General features: G+C 38.1%; 37 pseudogenes; all 37 read left to right on the top strand.

The window, feature by feature from the left end:
• The first annotated feature begins 230 nt into the window (after positions 1 to 230).
• On the top strand, positions 231 to 349 carry LOC149670276 (5S ribosomal RNA; annotated as a pseudogene).
• Positions 350 to 712: 363 nt separating this feature from the next.
• Positions 713 to 831, top strand: LOC149670277 (5S ribosomal RNA; annotated as a pseudogene).
• A 351-nt stretch (positions 832 to 1,182) lies between these two features.
• Positions 1,183 to 1,301, top strand: LOC149670278 (5S ribosomal RNA; annotated as a pseudogene).
• A 359-nt stretch (positions 1,302 to 1,660) lies between these two features.
• LOC149670279 (5S ribosomal RNA) lies at positions 1,661 to 1,779 on the top strand (annotated as a pseudogene).
• Positions 1,780 to 1,917: 138 nt separating this feature from the next.
• On the top strand, positions 1,918 to 2,020 carry LOC149670280 (5S ribosomal RNA; annotated as a pseudogene).
• Positions 2,021 to 2,142: 122 nt separating this feature from the next.
• Positions 2,143 to 2,261, top strand: LOC149670281 (5S ribosomal RNA; annotated as a pseudogene).
• Positions 2,262 to 2,612: 351 nt separating this feature from the next.
• On the top strand, positions 2,613 to 2,731 carry LOC149670282 (5S ribosomal RNA; annotated as a pseudogene).
• Positions 2,732 to 3,093: 362 nt separating this feature from the next.
• Positions 3,094 to 3,212, top strand: LOC149670283 (5S ribosomal RNA; annotated as a pseudogene).
• Positions 3,213 to 3,572: 360 nt separating this feature from the next.
• On the top strand, positions 3,573 to 3,691 carry LOC149670284 (5S ribosomal RNA; annotated as a pseudogene).
• A 351-nt stretch (positions 3,692 to 4,042) lies between these two features.
• Positions 4,043 to 4,161, top strand: LOC149670285 (5S ribosomal RNA; annotated as a pseudogene).
• A 362-nt stretch (positions 4,162 to 4,523) lies between these two features.
• Positions 4,524 to 4,642, top strand: LOC149670286 (5S ribosomal RNA; annotated as a pseudogene).
• Positions 4,643 to 5,003: 361 nt separating this feature from the next.
• Positions 5,004 to 5,122, top strand: LOC149670287 (5S ribosomal RNA; annotated as a pseudogene).
• Positions 5,123 to 5,484: 362 nt separating this feature from the next.
• On the top strand, positions 5,485 to 5,603 carry LOC149670288 (5S ribosomal RNA; annotated as a pseudogene).
• Positions 5,604 to 5,966: 363 nt separating this feature from the next.
• On the top strand, positions 5,967 to 6,085 carry LOC149670289 (5S ribosomal RNA; annotated as a pseudogene).
• A 363-nt stretch (positions 6,086 to 6,448) lies between these two features.
• LOC149670290 (5S ribosomal RNA) lies at positions 6,449 to 6,567 on the top strand (annotated as a pseudogene).
• A 351-nt stretch (positions 6,568 to 6,918) lies between these two features.
• LOC149670291 (5S ribosomal RNA) lies at positions 6,919 to 7,037 on the top strand (annotated as a pseudogene).
• A 136-nt stretch (positions 7,038 to 7,173) lies between these two features.
• On the top strand, positions 7,174 to 7,276 carry LOC149670292 (5S ribosomal RNA; annotated as a pseudogene).
• Positions 7,277 to 7,398: 122 nt separating this feature from the next.
• LOC149670293 (5S ribosomal RNA) lies at positions 7,399 to 7,517 on the top strand (annotated as a pseudogene).
• Positions 7,518 to 7,879: 362 nt separating this feature from the next.
• On the top strand, positions 7,880 to 7,998 carry LOC149670294 (5S ribosomal RNA; annotated as a pseudogene).
• A 136-nt stretch (positions 7,999 to 8,134) lies between these two features.
• On the top strand, positions 8,135 to 8,253 carry LOC149670295 (5S ribosomal RNA; annotated as a pseudogene).
• An 857-nt stretch (positions 8,254 to 9,110) lies between these two features.
• On the top strand, positions 9,111 to 9,229 carry LOC149670296 (5S ribosomal RNA; annotated as a pseudogene).
• An 843-nt stretch (positions 9,230 to 10,072) lies between these two features.
• On the top strand, positions 10,073 to 10,191 carry LOC149670297 (5S ribosomal RNA; annotated as a pseudogene).
• A 361-nt stretch (positions 10,192 to 10,552) lies between these two features.
• On the top strand, positions 10,553 to 10,671 carry LOC149670298 (5S ribosomal RNA; annotated as a pseudogene).
• A 136-nt stretch (positions 10,672 to 10,807) lies between these two features.
• On the top strand, positions 10,808 to 10,926 carry LOC149670299 (5S ribosomal RNA; annotated as a pseudogene).
• An 857-nt stretch (positions 10,927 to 11,783) lies between these two features.
• LOC149670300 (5S ribosomal RNA) lies at positions 11,784 to 11,902 on the top strand (annotated as a pseudogene).
• A 377-nt stretch (positions 11,903 to 12,279) lies between these two features.
• LOC149670301 (5S ribosomal RNA) lies at positions 12,280 to 12,398 on the top strand (annotated as a pseudogene).
• A 358-nt stretch (positions 12,399 to 12,756) lies between these two features.
• LOC149670302 (5S ribosomal RNA) lies at positions 12,757 to 12,875 on the top strand (annotated as a pseudogene).
• Positions 12,876 to 13,011: 136 nt separating this feature from the next.
• Positions 13,012 to 13,130, top strand: LOC149670303 (5S ribosomal RNA; annotated as a pseudogene).
• Positions 13,131 to 13,971: 841 nt separating this feature from the next.
• Positions 13,972 to 14,090, top strand: LOC149670304 (5S ribosomal RNA; annotated as a pseudogene).
• Positions 14,091 to 14,449: 359 nt separating this feature from the next.
• Positions 14,450 to 14,568, top strand: LOC149670305 (5S ribosomal RNA; annotated as a pseudogene).
• Positions 14,569 to 14,929: 361 nt separating this feature from the next.
• LOC149670306 (5S ribosomal RNA) lies at positions 14,930 to 15,048 on the top strand (annotated as a pseudogene).
• Positions 15,049 to 15,407: 359 nt separating this feature from the next.
• On the top strand, positions 15,408 to 15,526 carry LOC149670307 (5S ribosomal RNA; annotated as a pseudogene).
• A 361-nt stretch (positions 15,527 to 15,887) lies between these two features.
• Positions 15,888 to 16,006, top strand: LOC149670308 (5S ribosomal RNA; annotated as a pseudogene).
• Positions 16,007 to 16,143: 137 nt separating this feature from the next.
• LOC149670309 (5S ribosomal RNA) lies at positions 16,144 to 16,262 on the top strand (annotated as a pseudogene).
• Positions 16,263 to 16,620: 358 nt separating this feature from the next.
• LOC149670310 (5S ribosomal RNA) lies at positions 16,621 to 16,739 on the top strand (annotated as a pseudogene).
• Positions 16,740 to 17,100: 361 nt separating this feature from the next.
• On the top strand, positions 17,101 to 17,218 carry LOC149670311 (5S ribosomal RNA; annotated as a pseudogene).
• A 137-nt stretch (positions 17,219 to 17,355) lies between these two features.
• Positions 17,356 to 17,474, top strand: LOC149670312 (5S ribosomal RNA; annotated as a pseudogene).
• Positions 17,475 to 17,592: the final 118 nt, after the last annotated feature.

Genomic DNA, 17,592 nt, shown 5'->3' on the forward strand with positions numbered 1-17,592 from the left:
TCTCGGCAACGGCCATATCACGCTGAGAACACCGGTTCTCGTCCGATCGCCGACGTTAGCAGCGTCGAGCGCAGTCAGTACTTGGGAATACTGCGTGCCGTTTGCTTTTTTCACTTTTGTTTCCTCTTTCAAATTCCACCATATATGAAAAAAGCAAACAAATCTTCTTTTTTGTTATTGTTTTATAAAGATGAAAGTTAATTAAATTCAAATTATTAACTAGCACTCTCGGCAACAGCCATATCACGCTGAATACACCGGTTCTCGTTCGATAACCGAAGTTAAGCAGCGTCGAGCGCAGTCACTACTTGGGAGGGAGACCACTTAGGAACACTGCGTGCCGTTGGCTTTTTCACTTTTTTTTCCTCTTTTAAATTTTAATATATATGAAAAAATAAAAACATGTTTTCTTTTTGTTATTGTTTTAAAATGATGAAGGTAAATTTGTCTCACTTAATTTAAATTCGAATTATTAACTAGCACTCTCGGCAACGGCCATATCACGCTGAAAACACCGGTTCACGTCCGATCACCGAAGTTAAGCAGCGTCGAGCGCATACAGTACTTGGGAATACTGCGTGCCGTTTGTTTTTTCACTTTTGTTTCCTCTTTTAAATTCCACCAGATATGAAAAAAGCAAACATATCTTCTTTTTGTTATTGTTTTTTAAAGATGAAGGTTAATTAAATTCAAATTATTAACTAGCACTCTCGGCAACGGCCATATCACGCTGAATACATCGGTTTTCGTCCGATAACCGAAGTTAAGCAGCGTCTAGCGCAGTCAGTACTTGGGAGGGCGACCACTTAGGAACACTGCGTGACGTTAGCTTTTTTCCTCTTTTAAATTCCAATAGATATGAAAAAAGCAAACATATTTTCTTTTTGTTATTGTTTGAAAAAGATGAAGGTTAATTTGTCTCACTTAATTTAAATTCGAATTACTATCCAGCACTCTCGGCAACGGCCATATCACGCTGAGAACACCGGTTCTCGTCCGATCGCCGACGTTAGCAGCGTCGAGCGCAGTCAGTACTTGGGAATACTGCGTGCCGTTTGCTTTTTCACTTTTGTTTCCTCTTTCAAATTCCACCAGATATGAAAAAAGCAAACATATCTTCATTTTGTTATTGTTTTGTAAAGATGAAAGTTAATTAAATTTAAATTATTAACTAGCACTCTCGGCAACGGCCATATCACGCTGAATACACCGATTCTCGTCCGATAACCGAAGGTAAGCAGCGTCGAGCGCAGTCAATACTTGGGAGGGAGACCCCTTAGGAACACTGCGTGCCGTTGGCTTTTTCACCTTTTTTTCCTCTTTTAAATTTTAATAGATATGTAAAAAGCAAACAGGTTTTCTTTTTGTTATTGTTTTAAAATGATGAAGGTTAATTTGTCTCACTTAATTTAAATTCGAATTATTAGCAAGCACTCTCGGCAACGGCCATATAACGCTGAAAACACCGGTTTACGTCCGATCACCGAAGTTAAGCAGCGTCGAGCGCATACAGTATTTGGGAATACTGCGTGCCGTTTGTTTTTTCACTTTTGTTTCCTCTTTCAAATTCCACCAGATATGAAAAAAGCAAACATATCTTTTTGTTATTGTTTTATAAAGATGAAAGTTAATTAAATTCAAATTATTAACTAGCACTCTCGGCAACGGCCATATCACGCTGAATACACCGGTTCTCGTCCGATAACCGAAGTTAAGCGGCGTCGAGCGCAGTCACTACTTGGGAGAGAGACCACTTAGGAACACTGCGTGCCGTTGGCTTTTTCACTTTCTTTTTCCTCTTTTAAATTTTAATAGATATGAAAAAAGCAAACATGTTTTCTTTTTGTTATTGTTTTAAAATGATGAAGGTTAATATGTCTCACTTAATTTAAATTCGAGTTATTAACTAGCACTCTCGGCAACGGCCATATCACGCTGAAAACACCGGTTCACGTCCGATCACCGAAGTTAAGCAGCGTCGAGCGCATACAGTACTTGGGAATACTGCGTGCCGTTGGCTTTTTCACTTTTGTTTCCTCCTTTAAATTCCACCAGATATGAAAAAAGTAAACATATCTTCTTTTTGTTATTGTTTTATAAAGATGAAGGTTAATTAAATTCAAATTATTAACTAGCACTCTCGGCAACGGCCATATCACGCTGAATACAGCGGTTCTCGTCCGATAACCGAAGTTAAGCAGCGTCGAGCGCAGTCAGTACTTGGGAGGGCGACCACTTAGGAACACTGCGTGACGTTAGCTTTTTTCCTCTTTTAAATTCCAATAGATATGAAAAAAGCAAACATATTTTCTTTTTGTTATTGTTTGAAAAAGATGAAGGTTAATTTGTCTCACTTAATTTAAATTCGAATTACTATCCAGCACTCTCGGCAACGGCCATATCACGCTGAGAACACCGGTTCTCGTCCGATCGCCGACGTTAGCAGCGTCGAGCGCAGTCAGTACTTGGGAATACTGCGTGCCGTTTGCTTTTTCACTTTTGTTTCCTCTTTCAAATTCCACCAGATATGAAAAAAGCAAACATATCTTCATTTTGTTATTGTTTTGTAAAGATGAAAGTTAATTAAATTCAAATTATTAACTAGCACTCTCGGCAACGGCCATATCACGCTGAATACACCGATTCTCGTCCGATAACCGAAGTTAAGCAGCGTCGAGCGCAGTCATTACTTGGGAGGGAGACCACTTAGGAACACTGCGTGCCGTTGGCTTTTTCACCTTTTTTTCCTCTTTTAAATTTTAATAGATATGTAAAAAGCAAACAGGTTTTCTTTTTGTTATTGTTTTAAAATGATGAAGGTTAATTTGTCTCACTTAATTTAAATTCGAATTATTAGCTAGCACTCTCGGCAACGGCCATATAACGCTGAAAACACCGGTTTACGTCCGATCACCGAAGTTAAGCAGCGTCGAGCGCATACAGTATTTGGGAATACTGCGTGCCGTTTGTTTTTTCACTTTTGTTTCCTCTTTCAAATTCCACCAGATATGAAAAAAGCAAACATATCTTCTTTTTGTTATTGTTTTATAAAGATGAAGGTTAATTAAATTCAAATTATTAACTAGCACTCTCGGCAACGGCCATATCACGCTGAATACACCGGTTCTCGTCCGATAACCGAAGTTAAGCAGCGTCGAGCGCAGTCAGTACTTTGGAGGGCGACCACTTAGGAACACTGCGTGCCGTTAGCTTTTTCACTTTTTTTCCTCTTTTAAATTCCAATAGATATGAAAAAAGCAAACATATTTTCTTTTTGTTATTGTTTGAAAAAGATGAAGGTTAATTTGTCTCACTTAATTTAAATTCGAATTACTATCCAGCACTCTCGGCAACGGCCATATCACGCTGAGAACACCGGTTCTCGTCCGATCGCCGACGTTAGCAGCGTCGAGCGCAGTCAGTACTTGGGAATACTGCGTGCCGTTTGCTTTTTCACTTTTGTTTCCTCTTTCAAATTCCACCAGATATGAAAAAAGCAAACATATCTTCTTTTTGTTATTGTTTTATAAAGATGAAGGTTAATTAAATTCAAATTATTAACTAGCACTCTCGGCAACGGCCATATCACGCTGAATACAGCGGTTCTCGTCCGATAACCGAAGTTAAGCAGCGTCGAGCGCAGTCAGTACTTGGGAGGGCGACCACTTAGGAACACTGCGTGACGTTAGCTTTTTTCCTCTTTTAAATTCCAATAGATATGAAAAAAGCAAACATATTTTCTTTTTGTTATTGTTTGAAAAAGATGAAGGTTAATTTGTCTCACTTAATTTAAATTCGAATTACTATCCAGCACTCTCGGCAACGGCCATATCACGCTGAGAACACCGGTTCTCGTCCGATCGCCGACGTTAGCAGCGTCGAGCGCAGTCAGTACTTGGGAATACTGCGTGCCGTTTGCTTTTTCACTTTTGTTTCCTCTTTCAAATTCCACCAGATATGAAAAAAGCAAACATATCTTCATTTTGTTATTGTTTTGTAAAGATGAAAGTTAATTAAATTCAAATTATTAACTAGCACTCTCGGCAACGGCCATATCACGCTGAATACACCGATTCTCGTCCGATAACCGAAGTTAAGCAGCGTCGAGCGCAGTCATTACTTGGGAGGGAGACCACTTAGGAACACTGCGTGCCGTTGGCTTTTTCACCTTTTTTTCCTCTTTTAAATTTTAATAGATATGTAAAAAGCAAACAGGTTTTCTTTTTGTTATTGTTTTAAAATGATGAAGGTTAATTTGTCTCACTTAATTTAAATTCGAATTATTAGCTAGCACTCTCGGCAACGGCCATATAACGCTGAAAACACCGGTTTACGTCCGATCACCGAAGTTAAGCAGCGTCGAGCGCATACAGTATTTGGGAATACTGCGTGCCGTTTGTTTTTTCACTTTTGTTTCCTCTTTCAAATTCCACCAGATATGAAAAAAGCAAACATATCTTCTTTTTGTTATTGTTTTATAAAGATGAAGGTTAATTAAATTCAAATTATTAACTAGCACTCTCGGCAACGGCCATATCACGCTGAATACACCGGTTCTCGTCCGATAACCGAAGTTAAGCAGCGTCGAGCGCAGTCAGTACTTTGGAGGGCGACCACTTAGGAACACTGCGTGCCGTTAGCTTTTTCACTTTTTTTTCCTCTTTTAAATTCCAATAGATATGAAAAAAGCAAACATATTTTCTTTTTGTTATTGTTTGAAAAAGATGAAGGTTAATTTGTCTCACTTAATTTAAATTCGAATTATTATCTAGCACTCTCGGCAACGGCCATATCACGCTGAGAACACCGGTTCTCGTCCGATCGCCGACGTTAGCAGCGTCGAGCGCAGTCAGTACTTGGGAATACTGCGTGCCGTTTGCTTTTTCACTTTTGTTTCCTCTTTCAAATTCCACCAGATATGAAAAAAGCAAACATATCTTCTTTTTGTTATTGTTTTATAAAGATGAAAGTTAATTAAATTCAAATTATTAACTAGCACTCTCGGCAACGGCCATATCACGCTGAATACACCGGTTCTCGTTCGATAACCGAAGTTAAGCAGCGTCGAGCGCAGTCACTACTTGGGAGGGAGACCACTTGGGAACACTGCGTGCCGTTGGCTTTTTCACTTTTTTTTCCTCTTTTAAATTTTAATAGATATGAAAAAATAAAAACATGTTTTCTTTTTGTTATTGTTTTAAAATGATGAAGGTAAATTTGTCTCACTTAATTTAAATTCGAATTATTAACTAGCACTCTCGGCAACGGCCATATCACGCTGAGAACACCGGTTCTCGTCCGATCGCCGACGTTAGCAGCGTCGAGCGCAGTCAGTACTTGGGAATACTGCGTGCCGTTTGCTTTTTCACTTTTGTTTCCTCTTTCAAATTCCACCAGATATGAAAAAAGCAAACATATCTTCTTTTTGTTATTGTTTTATAAAGATGAAAGTTAATTAAATTCAAATTATTAACTAGCACTCTCGGCAACGGCAGTATCACGCTGAATACACCGGTTCTCGTCCGATAACCGAAGTTAAGCAGCGTCGAGCGCAGTCATTACTTGGGAGGGAGACCACTTAGGAACACTGCGTGGCGTTGGCTTTGTCACTTTTTTTTCCTCTTTTAAATTTTAATAGATATGTAAAAAGCAAACAGGTTTTCTTTTTGTTATTGTTTTAAAATGATGAAGGTTGATTTGTCTCACTTAATTTAAATCCGAATTATTAACTAGCACTCTCGGCAACGGCCATATCACGCTGAGAACACCGGTTCTCGTCCGATCGCCGACGTTAGCAGCGTCGAGCGCAGTCAGTACTTGGGAATACTGCGTGCCGTTTGCTTTTTTCACTTTTGTTTCCTCTTTCAAATTCCACCATATATGAAAAAAGCAAACAAATCTTCTTTTTTGTTATTGTTTTATAATGATGAAAGTTAATTAAATTCAAATTATTAACTAGCACTCTCGGCAACGGCCATATCACGCTGAATACACCGGTTCTCGTTCGATAACCGAAGTTAAGCAGCGTCGAGCGCAGTCACTACTTGGGAGGGAGACCACTTAGGAACACTGCGTGCCGTTGGCTTTTTCACTTTTTTTTCCTCTTTTAAATTTTAATAGATATGAAAAAATAAAAACATGTTTTCTTTTTGTTATTGTTTTAAAATGATGAAGGTAAATTTGTCTCACTTAATTTAAATTCGAATTATTAACTAGCACTCTCGGCAACGGCCATATCACGCTGAAAACACCGGTTCACGTCCGATCACCGAAGTTAAGCAGCGTCGAGCGCATACAGTACTTGGGAATACTGCGTGCCGTTTGTTTTTTCACTTTTGTTTCCTCTTTCAAATTCCGCCAGATATGAAAAAAGCAAACATATCTTCTTTTTGTTATTGTTTTTTAAAGATGAAGGTTAATTAAATTCAAATTATTAACTAGCACTCTCGGCAACGGCCATATCACGCTGAATACATCGGTTCTCGTCCGATAACCGAAGTTAAGCAGCGTCGAGCGCAGTCAGTACTTGGGAGGGCGACCACTTAGGAACACTGCGTGGCGTTAGCTTTTTTCCTCTTTTAAATTCCAATAGATATGAAAAAAGCAAACATATTTTCTTTTTGTTATTGTTTTTAAAAGATGAAGGTTAATTTGTCTCACTTAATTTAAATTCGAATTATTATCTAGCACTCTCGGCAACGGCCATATCACGCTGAGAACACCGGTTCTCGTCCGATCGCTGACGTTAGCAGCGTCGAGCGCAGTCAGTACTTGGGAATACTGCGTGCCGTTGGCTTTTTCACTTTTGTTTCCTCTTTTAAATTCCACCCGATATGAAAAAAGCAAACATATCTTCTTTTTGTTATTGTTTTATAATGATGAAGGTTAATTAAATTCAAATTATTAACTAGCACTCTCGGCAACGGCCATATCACGCTGAATACACCGGTTCTCGTCCGATAACCGAAGTTAAGCGGCGTCGAGCGCACTCACTACTTGGGAGAGAGACCACTTAGGAACACTGCGTGCTGTTGGCTTTTTCACTTTTTTTCCTCTTTTAAATTTTAATAGATATGAAAAAAGCAAACATGTTTTCTTTTTGTTATTGTTTTAAAATGATGAAGGTTAATATGTCTCACTTAATTTAAATTCGAATTATTAACTAGCACTCTCGGCAACGGCCATATCACGCTGAAAACACCGGTTCACGTCCGATCACCGAAGTTAAGCAGCGTCGAGCGCATACAGTACTTGGGAATACTGCGTGCCGTTGGCTTTTTCACTTTTGTTTCCTCCTTTAAATTCCACCAGATATGAAAAATGCAAACATATCTTCTTTTTGTTATTGTTTTATAAAGATGAAGGTTAATTAAATTCAAATTATTAACTAGCACTCTCGGCAACGGCCATATCACGCTGAATAAAGCGGTTCTCGTCCGATAACCGAAGTTAAGCAGCGTCGAGCGCAGTCAGTACTTGGGAGGGCGACCACTTAGGAACACTGCGTGCCGTTAGCTTTTTCACTTTTTTTTCCTCTTTTAAATTCCAATAGATATGAAAAAAGCAAACATATTTTCTTTTTGGTATTGTTTTAAAAAGATGAAGGTTAATTTGTCTCACTTAATTTAAATTCGAATTATTAACTAGCACTCTCGGCAACGGCCATATCACGCTGAAAACACCGGTTCACGTCCGATCACCGAAGTTAAGCAGCGTCGAGCGCATACAGTACTTGGGAATACTGCGTGCCGTTTGTTTTTTCAGTTTTGTTTCCTCTTTCAAATTCCACCAGATATGAAAAAAGCAAACATATCTTCTTTTTGTTATTGTTTTATAAAGATGAAAGTTAATTAAATTCAAATTATTAACTAGCACTTTCGGCAACGGCCATATCACGCTGAATACACCGGTTCTCGTCCGATAACCGAAGTTAAGCAGCGTCGAGCGCAGTCATTATTTGGGAGGGAGACCACTTAGGAACACTGCGTGCCGTTGGCTTTTTCACTTTTTTTCCTCTTTTAAATTTTAATAGATATGTAAAAAGCAAACAGGTTTTCTTTTTGTTATTGTTTTAAAATGATGAAGGTTAATTTGTCTCACTTAATTTAAATTCGAATTATTAACTAGCACTCTCGGCAACGGCCATATCACGCTGAAAACACCGATTCTCGTCCGATAACCAAAGTTAAGCAGCGTAGAGCGCAGTCATAACTTGGGAGGGAGACCACTTAGGAACACTGCGTGCCGTTGGCTTTTTCACTTTTTTTTCCTCTTTTAAATTTTAATAGATATGTAAAAAGCAAACAGGTTTTCTTTTTGTTATTGTTTTAAAATGATGAAGGTTAATTTGTCTCACTTAATTTAAATTCGAATTATTAACTAGCACTCTCGGCAACGGCCATATAACGCTGAAAACACCGGTTTACGTCCGATCACCGAAGTTAAGCAGCGTCCAGCGCATACAGTATTTGGGAATACTGCGTGCCGTTTGTTTTTTCACTTTTGTTTCCTCTTTCAAATTCCACCAGATATGAAAAAAGCAAACATATCTTTTTGTTATTGTTTTATAAAGATGAAAGTTAATTAAATTCAAATTATTAACTAGCACTCTCGGCAACGGCCATATCACGCTGAATACACCGGTTCTCGTCCGATAACCGAAGTTAAGCGGCGTCGAGCGCAGTCACTACATGGGAGAGAGAGACCACTTAGGAACACTGCGTACCGTTGGCTTTTTCACTTTTTTTTCCTCTTTTAAATTTTAATAGATATGAAAAAAGCAAACATGTTTTCTTTTTGTTATTGTTTTAAAATGGTGAAGGTTAATTTGTCTCACTTAATTTAAATTCGAATTATTAACTAGCACTCTCGGCAACGGCCATATCACGCTGAAAACACCGTTTCACGTCCGATCACCGAAGTTAAGCAGCGTCGAGCGCATAGAGTACTTGGGAATACTGCGTGCCGTTGGCTTTTTCACTTTTGTTTCCTCCTTTAAATTCCACCAGATATGAAAAAAGCAAACATATCTTCTTTTTGTTATTGTTTTAAAATGATGAAGGTTTTTTTGTCTCACTTAATTTAAATTCGAATTATTAACTAGCACTCTCGGCAACGGCCATATCACGCTGAATACACCGGTTCTCGTCCGATAACCGAAGTTAAGCAGCGTCGAGCGCAGTCAGTACTTGGGAGGGCGACCACTTAGGAACGCTGCGTGCCGTTAGCTTTTTCACTTTTTTTTCCACTTTTAAATTCCAATAGATATGAAAAAAGCAAACATATTTTCTTTTTGTTATTGTTTTGAAAAGATGAAGGTTAATTTGTCTCACTTAATTTAAATTCGAATTATTATCTAGCACTCTCGGCAACGGCCATATCACCCTGAGAACACCGGTTCTCGTCCGATCGCCGACGTTAGCAGCGTCGAGCGCAGTCAGTACTTGGGAATACTGCGTGCCGTTTGCTTTTTCACTTTTGTTTCCTCTTTCAAATTCCACCAGATATGAAAAAAGCAAACATATCTTCTTTTTGTTATTGTTTTATAAAGATGAAAGTTAATTAAATTCAAATTATTAACTAGGACTCTCGGCAACGGCCATATCACGCTGAATACACCGATTCTCGTCCCATAACCGAAGTTAAGCAGCGTCGAGCGCAGTCATTACTTGGGAGGGAGACCACTTAGGATCACTGCGTGCCGTTGGGTTTTTCACTTTTTTTTCCTCTTTTAAATTTTAATAGATATGTAAAAAGCAAACAGGTTTTCTTTTTGTTATTGTTTTAAAATGATGAAGGTTAATTTGTCTCACTTAATTTAAATTCGAATTATTAACTAGCACTCTCGGCAACGGCCATATCACGATGAAAACACCGGTTCACGTCCGATCACCGAAGTTAAGCAGCGTCGAGCGCATACAGTGCTTGGGAATACTGCGTGCCGTTGGATTTTTCACTTTTGTTTCCTCTTTCAAAATCCACCAGATATGAAAAAAGCAAACATGTCTTCTTTTTTGTTATTGTTTTATAAAGATGAAAGTTAATTAAATTCAAATTATTAACTAGCACTCTCAGCAACGGCCATATCACGCTGAATACACCGGTTCTCGTCCGATAGCCGAAGTTAAGCAGCGTCGAGCGCAGTCACTACTAGGGAGGGAGACCACTTAGGAACACTGCGTGCCGTTGGCTTTTTCACTTTTTTTCCTCTTTTAAATTTTAATAGATATGAAAAAAGCAAACATGTTTTCTTTTTGTTATTGTTTTAAAATGATGAAGGTTAATTTGTCTCACTTAATTTAAATTCGAATTATTAACTAGCACTCTCGGCAACGGCCATATCACGCTGAAAACACCGGTTCACGTCCGATCACCGAAGTTAAGCAGCGTCGAGCGCATACAGTACTTGGGAATACTGCGTGCCGTTTGTTTTTTCACTTTTGTTTCCTCTTTCAAATTCCACCAGATATGAAAAAAGCAAACATATCTTATTTTTGTTATTGTTTTATAAAGATGAAAGTTAATTAAATTCAAATTATTAACCAGCACTTTCGGCAACGGCCATATCACGCTGAATACACCGGTTCTCGTCCGATAACCGAAGTTAAGCAGCGTCGAGCGCAGTCATTATTTGGGAGGGAGACCACTTAGGAACACTGCGTGCCGTTGGCTTTTTCACTTTTTTTCCTCTTTTAAATTTTAATAGATATGTAAAAAGCAAACAGGTTTTCTTTTTGTTATTGTTTTAAAATGATGAAGGTTAATTTGTCTCACTTAATTTAAATTCGAATTATTAACTAGCACCCTCGGCAACGGCCATATCACGCTGAAAACACCGATTCTCGTCCGATAACCAAAGTTAAGCAGCGTAGAGCGCAGTCATAACTTGGGAGGGAGACCACTTAGGAACACTGCGTGCCGTTGGCTTTTTCACTTTTTTTTCCTCTTTTAAATTTTAATAGATATGTAAAAAGCAAACAGGTTTTCTTTTTGTTATTGTTTTAAAATGATGAAGGTTAATTTGTCTCACTTAATTTAAATTCGAATTATTAACTAGCACTCTCGGCAACGGCCATATAACGCTGAAAACACCGGTTTACGTCCGATCACCGAAGTTAAGCAGCGTCGAGCGCATACAGTATTTGGGAATACTGCGTGCCGTTTGTTTTTTCACTTTTGTTTCCTCTTTCAAATTCCACCAGATATGAAAAAAGCAAACATATCTTTTTGTTATTGTTTTATAAAGATGAAAGTTAATTAAATTCAAATTATTAACTAGCACTCTCGGCAACGGCCATATCACGCTGAATACACCGGTTCTCGTCCGATAACCGAAGTTAAGCGGCGTCGAGCGCAGTCACTACATGGGAGAGAGAGACCACTTAGGAACACTGCGTACCGTTGGCTTTTTCACTTTTTTTTCCTCTTTTAAATTTTAATAGATATGAAAAAAGCAAACATGTTTTCTTTTTGTTATTGTTTTAAAATGATGAAGGTTAATTTGTCTCACTTAATTTAAATTCGAATTATTAACTAGCACTCTCGGCAACGGCCATATCACGCTGAAAACACCGTTTCACGTCCGATCACCGAAGTTAAGCAGCGTCGAGCGCATAGAGTACTTGGGAATACTGCGTGCCGTTGGCTTTTTCACTTTTGTTTCCTCCTTTAAATTCCACCAGATATGAAAAAAGCAAACATATCTTCTTTTTGTTATTGTTTTAAAATGATGAAGGTTTTTTTGTCTCACTTAATTTAAATTCGAATTATTAACTAGCACTCTCGGCAACGGCCATATCACGCTGAATACACCGGTTCCCGTCCGATAACCGAAGTTAAGCAGCGTAGAGCGCAGTCATTACTTGGGAGGGAGACCACTTAGGAACACTGCGTGCCGTTGGCTTTTTCACTTTTTTTTCCTCTTTTAAATTTTAATAGATATGTAAAAAGCAAACAGGTTTTCTTTTTGTTATTGTTTTAAAATGATGAAGGTTAATTTGTCTCACTTAATTTAAATTCGAATTATTAACTAGCACTCTCGGCAACGGCCATATCACGCTGAAAACACCGTTTCACGTCCGATCACCGAAGTTAAGCAGCGTCGAGCGCATAGAGTACTTGGGAATACTGCGTGCCGTTGGCTTTTTCACTTTTGTTTCCTCCTTTAAATTCCACCAGATATGAAAAAAGCAAACATATCTTCTTTTTGTTATTGTTTTAAAATGATGAAGGTTAATTTGTCTCACTTAATTTAAATTCGAATTATTAACTAGCACTCTCGGCAACGGCCATATCACGCTGAATACACCGGTTCCCGTCCGATAACCGAAGTTAAGCAGCGTAGAGCGCAGTCATTACTTGGGAGGGAGACCACTTAGGAACACTGCGTGCCGTTGGCTTTTTCACTTTTTTTTCCTCTTTTAAATTTTAATAGATATGTAAAAAGCAAACAGGTTTTCTTTTTGTTATTGTTTTAAAATGATGAAGGTTAATTTGTCTCACTTAATTTAAATTCGAATTATTAACTAGCACTCTCGGCAACGGCCATATAACGCTGAAAACACCGGTTTACGTCCGATCACCGAAGTTAAGCAGCGTCGAGCGCATACAGTATTTGGGAATACTGCGTGCCGTTTGTTTTTTCACTTTTGTTTCCTCTTTCAAATTCCACCAGATATGAAAAAAGCAAACATATCTTTTTGTTATTGTTTTATAAAGATGAAAGTTAATTAATTCAAATTATTAACTAGAACTTTCGGCAACGGCCATATCACGCTGAATACACCGGTTCTCGTCCGATAACCGAAGTTAAGCAGCGTCGAGCGCAGTCATTATTTGGGAGGGAGACCACTTAGGAACACTGCGTGCCGTTGGCTTTTTCACTTTTTTTCCTCTTTTAAATTTTAATAGATATGTAAAAAGCAAACAGGTTTTCTTTTTGTTATTGTTTTAAAATGATGAAGGTTAATTTGTCTCACTTAATTTAAATTCGAATTATTAACTAGCACTCTCGGCAACGGCCATATCACGCTGAAAACACCGATTCTCGTCCGATAACCAAAGTTAAGCAGCGTAGAGCGCAGTCATAACTTGGGAGGGAGACCACTTAGGAACACTGCGTGCCGTTGGCTTTTTCACTTTTTTTTCCTCTTTTAAATTTTAATAGATATGTAAAAAGCAAACAGGTTTTCTTTTTGTTATTGTTTTAAAATGATGAAGGTTAATTTGACTCACTTAATTTAAATTCGAATTATTAACTAGCACTCTCGGCAACGGCCATATAACGCTGAAAACACCGGTTTACGTCCGATCACCGAAGTTAAGCAGCGTCGAGCGCATACAGTATTTGGGAATACTGCGTGCCGTTTGTTTTTTCACTTTTGTTTCCTCTTTCAAATTCCACCAGATATGAAAAAAGCAAACATATCTTTTTGTTATTGTTTTATAAAGATGAAAGTTAATTAAATTCAAATTATTAACTAGCACTCTCGGCAACGGCCATATCACGCTGAATACACCGGTTCTCGTCCGATAACCGAAGTTAAGCGGCGTCGAGCGCAGTCACTACATGGGAGAGAGAGACCACTTAGGAACACTGCGTACCGTTGGCTTTTTCACTTTTTTTCCTCTTTTAAATTTTAATAGATATGAAAAAAGCAAACATGTTTTCTTTTTGTTATTGTTTAAAAATGATGAAGGTTAATTTGTCTCACTTAATTTAAATTCGAATTATTAACTAGCACTCTCGGCAACGGCCATATCACGCTGAAAACACCGTTTCACGTCCGATCACCGAAGTTAAGCAGCGTCGAGCGCATAGAGTACTTGGGAATACTGCGTGCCGTTGGCTTTTTCACTTTTGTTTCCTCCTTTAAATTCCACCAGATATGAAAAAAGCAAACATATCTTCTTTTTGTTATTGTTTTATAAAGATGAAAGTTAATTAAATTCAAATTATTAACTAGCACTCTCGGCAACGGCCATATCACGTTGAAAACACCGATTGTCGTCCGATAACCGAAGTTAAGCAGCGTAGAGCGCAGTCATTACGTGGGAGGGAGACCACTTAGGAACACTGCGTGCCGTTGGCTTTTTCACTTTTTTTTCCTCTTTTAAATTTTCATAGATATGTAAAAAGCAAACAGGTTTTCTTTTTGTTATTGTTTTAAAATGATGAAGGTTAATTTGTCTCACTTAATTTAAATTCGAATTATTAACTAGCACTCTCGGCAACGGCCATATAACGCTGAAAACACCGGTTTACGTCCGATCACCGAAGTTAAGCAGCGTCGAGCGCATACAGTATTTGGGAATACTGCGTGCCGTTTGTTTTTTCACTTTTGTTTCCTCTTTCAAATTCCACCAGATATGAAAAAAGCAAACATATCTTTTTGTTATTGTTTTATAAAGATGAAAGTTAATTAAATTCAAATTATTAACTAGCACTCTCGGCAACGGCCATATCACGCTGAATACACCGGTTCTCGTCCGATAACCGAAGTTAAGCAGCGTCGAGCGCAGTCAGTACTTGGGAGGGCGACCACTTAGGAACACTGCGTGCCGTTAGCGTTTTCACTTTTTTTTCCTCTTTTAAATTCCATTAGATATGAAAAAAGCAAACATATTTTCTTTTTGTTATTGTTTTAAAAAGATGAAGGTTAATTTGTCTCACTTAATTTTAATTCGAATTATTATCTAGCACTCTCGGCAACGGCCATATCACGCTGAGAACACCGGTTCTCGTCCGATCGCCGACGTTAGCAGCGTCGAGCGCAGTCAGTACTTGGGAATACTGCGTGCCGTTTGCTTTTTCACTTTTGTTTCCTCTTTCAAATTCCACCAGATATGAAAAAAGCAAACATATCTTCTTTTTGTTATTGTTTTATAAAGATGAAAGTTAATTAAATTCAAATTATTAACTAGCACTCTCGGCAACGGCAGTATCACGCTGAAAACACCGATTCTCGTGCGATAACCGAAGTTAAGCAGCGTCGAGCGCAGTCATTACTTGGGAGGGAGACCACTTAGGAACACTGCGTGCCGTTGGCTTTTTCACTTTTTTTTTCCTCTTTTAAATTTTTATAGATATGAAAAAAGCAAACAGGTTTTCTTTTTGTTATTGTTTTAAAATGATGAAGGTTAATTTATCTCACTTAATTTAAATTCGAATTATTAACTAGCACTCTCGGCAACGGCCATATCACGCTGAAAACACCGGTTCACGTCCGATCACCGAAGTTAAGCAGCGTCGAGCGCATACAGTATTTGGGAATACTGCGTGCCGTTTGTTTTTTCACTTTTGTTTCCTCTTTCAAATTCCACCAGATATGAAAAAAGCAAACATATCTTTTTTTATTGTTTTATAAAGATGAAAGTTAATTAAATTCAAATTATTAACTAGCACTCTCGGCAACGGCCATATCACGCTGAATACACCGGTTCTCGTCCGATAACCGAAGTTAAGCAGCGTCGAGCGCAGTCAGTACTTGGGAGGGCGACCACTTCGGAACACTGCGTGCCGTTAGCTTTTTCACTTTTTTTTCCTCTTTTAAATTCCAATAGATATGAAAAAAGCAAACATATTTTCTTTTTGTTATTGTTTTAAAAAGATGAAGGTTAATTTGTCTCACTTAATTTAAATTCGAATTATTATCTAGCACTTTCGGCAACGGCCATATCACGCTGAGAACACCGGTTCTCATCCGATCGCCGACGTTAGCAGCTTCGAGGGCAGTCAGTACTTTAGAATACTGCGTGCCGTTTGCTTTTTCACTTTTGTTTCCTCTTTCTAATTCCACCAGATATGAAAAAAGCAAACATATCTTCTTTTTGTTATTGTTTTATAAAGATGAAAGTTAATTAAATTTAAATTATTAACTAGCACTCTCGGCAACGGCCATATCACGCTGAATACACCGGTTCTCGTCCGATAACCGAAGTTAAGCAGCGTCAAGCGCAGTCACTACTTGGGAGGGAGACCACTTAGGAACACTGCGTGCCGTTGACTTTTTCACTTTTTTTTCCTCTTTTAAATTTTAATAGATACGAAAAAAGCAAACATGTTTTCTTTTTGTTATTGTTTTAAAATGATGAAGGTTAATTTGTCTCACTTAATTTAAATTCGAATTATTAACTAGCACTCTCGGCAACGGCCATATCACGCTGAAAACACCGATTCTCGTCCGATAACCGAAGTTAAGCAGCGTCGAGCGCAGTCATTACTTGGGAGGGAGACCACTTAGGAACACTGCGTGCCGTTGGCTTTTTCACTTTTTTTTCCTCTTTTAAATTTTAATAGATATGTAAAAAGCAAACAGGTTTTCTTTTTGTTATTGTTTTAAAATGATGAAGGTTAATTTGTCTTACTTAATTTAAATTCGAATTATTAACTAGCACTCTCGGCAACGGCCATATAACGCTGAAAACACCGGTTTACGTCCGATCACCGAAGTTAAGCAGCGTCGAGCGCATACAGTATTTGGGAATACTGCGTGCCGTTTGTTTTTTCACTTTTGTTTCCTCTTTCAAATTCCACCAGATATGAAAAAAGCAAACATATCTTTTTTTATTGTTTTATAAAGATGAAAGTTAATTAAATTCAAATTATTAACTAGCACTCTCGGCAACGGCCATATCACGCTGAATACACCGGTTCTCGTCCGATAACCGAAGTTAAGCAGCGTCGAGCGCAGTCAGTACTTGGGAGGGCGACCACTTAGGAACACTGCGTGCCGTTAGCTTGTTCACTTTTTTTTCCTCTTTTAAATTCCAATAGATATGAAAAAAGCAAACATATTTTCTTTTTGTTATTGTTTTAAAAAGATGAAGGTTAATTTGTCTCACTTAATTTAAATTCGAATTATTATCTAGCACTCTCGGCAACGGCCATATCACGCTGAGAACACCGGTTCTCGTCCGATCGCCGACGTTAGCAGCGTCGAGCGCAGTCAGTACTTGGGAATACTGCGTGCCGTTTGCTTTTTCACTTTTGTTTCCTCTTTCAAATTCCACCAGATATGAAAAAAGCCAACATATCTTCTTTTTGTTATTGTTTTATAAAGATGAAAGTTAAGTAAATTCAAATTAAAAACTAGCACTCTCGGCAACGGCCATATCACGCTGAATACACCGGTTCTCGTCCGATAACCGAAGTTAGCAGCGTCGAGCGCAGTCACTACTTGGGAGGGAGACCACTAAGGAACACTGCGTGCCGTTGACTTTTTCACTTTTTTTTCCTCTTTTAAATTTTAATAGATATGAAAAAAGCAAACATGTTTTCTTTTTGTTATTGTTTTAAAATGATGAATGTTAATTTGTCTCACTTAATTTAAATTCGAATTATTAACTAGCACTCTCGGCAACGGCCATATCACACTGAAAACACCGATTCTCGTCCGATAACCGAAGTTAATCAGCGTCGAGCGCAGTCATTACTTGGGAGGGAGACCACTTAGGAACACTGCGTGACGTTGGCTTTTTCACTTTTTTTTTCCTCTTTGAAATTTTAATAGATATGTAAAAAGCAAACAGGTTTTTTTTTGTTATTGTTTTATAAAGATGAAAGTTAAGTAAATTCAAATTATTAACTAGCAC

Source organism: Phalangium opilio, unplaced genomic scaffold (assembly GCF_054372755.1).
Source record: "Phalangium opilio isolate 3A_F unplaced genomic scaffold, DU_Popi_V2 ptg000054l_1, whole genome shotgun sequence".
Lineage (NCBI taxonomy): Eukaryota > Metazoa > Arthropoda > Arachnida > Opiliones > Phalangiidae > Phalangium > Phalangium opilio.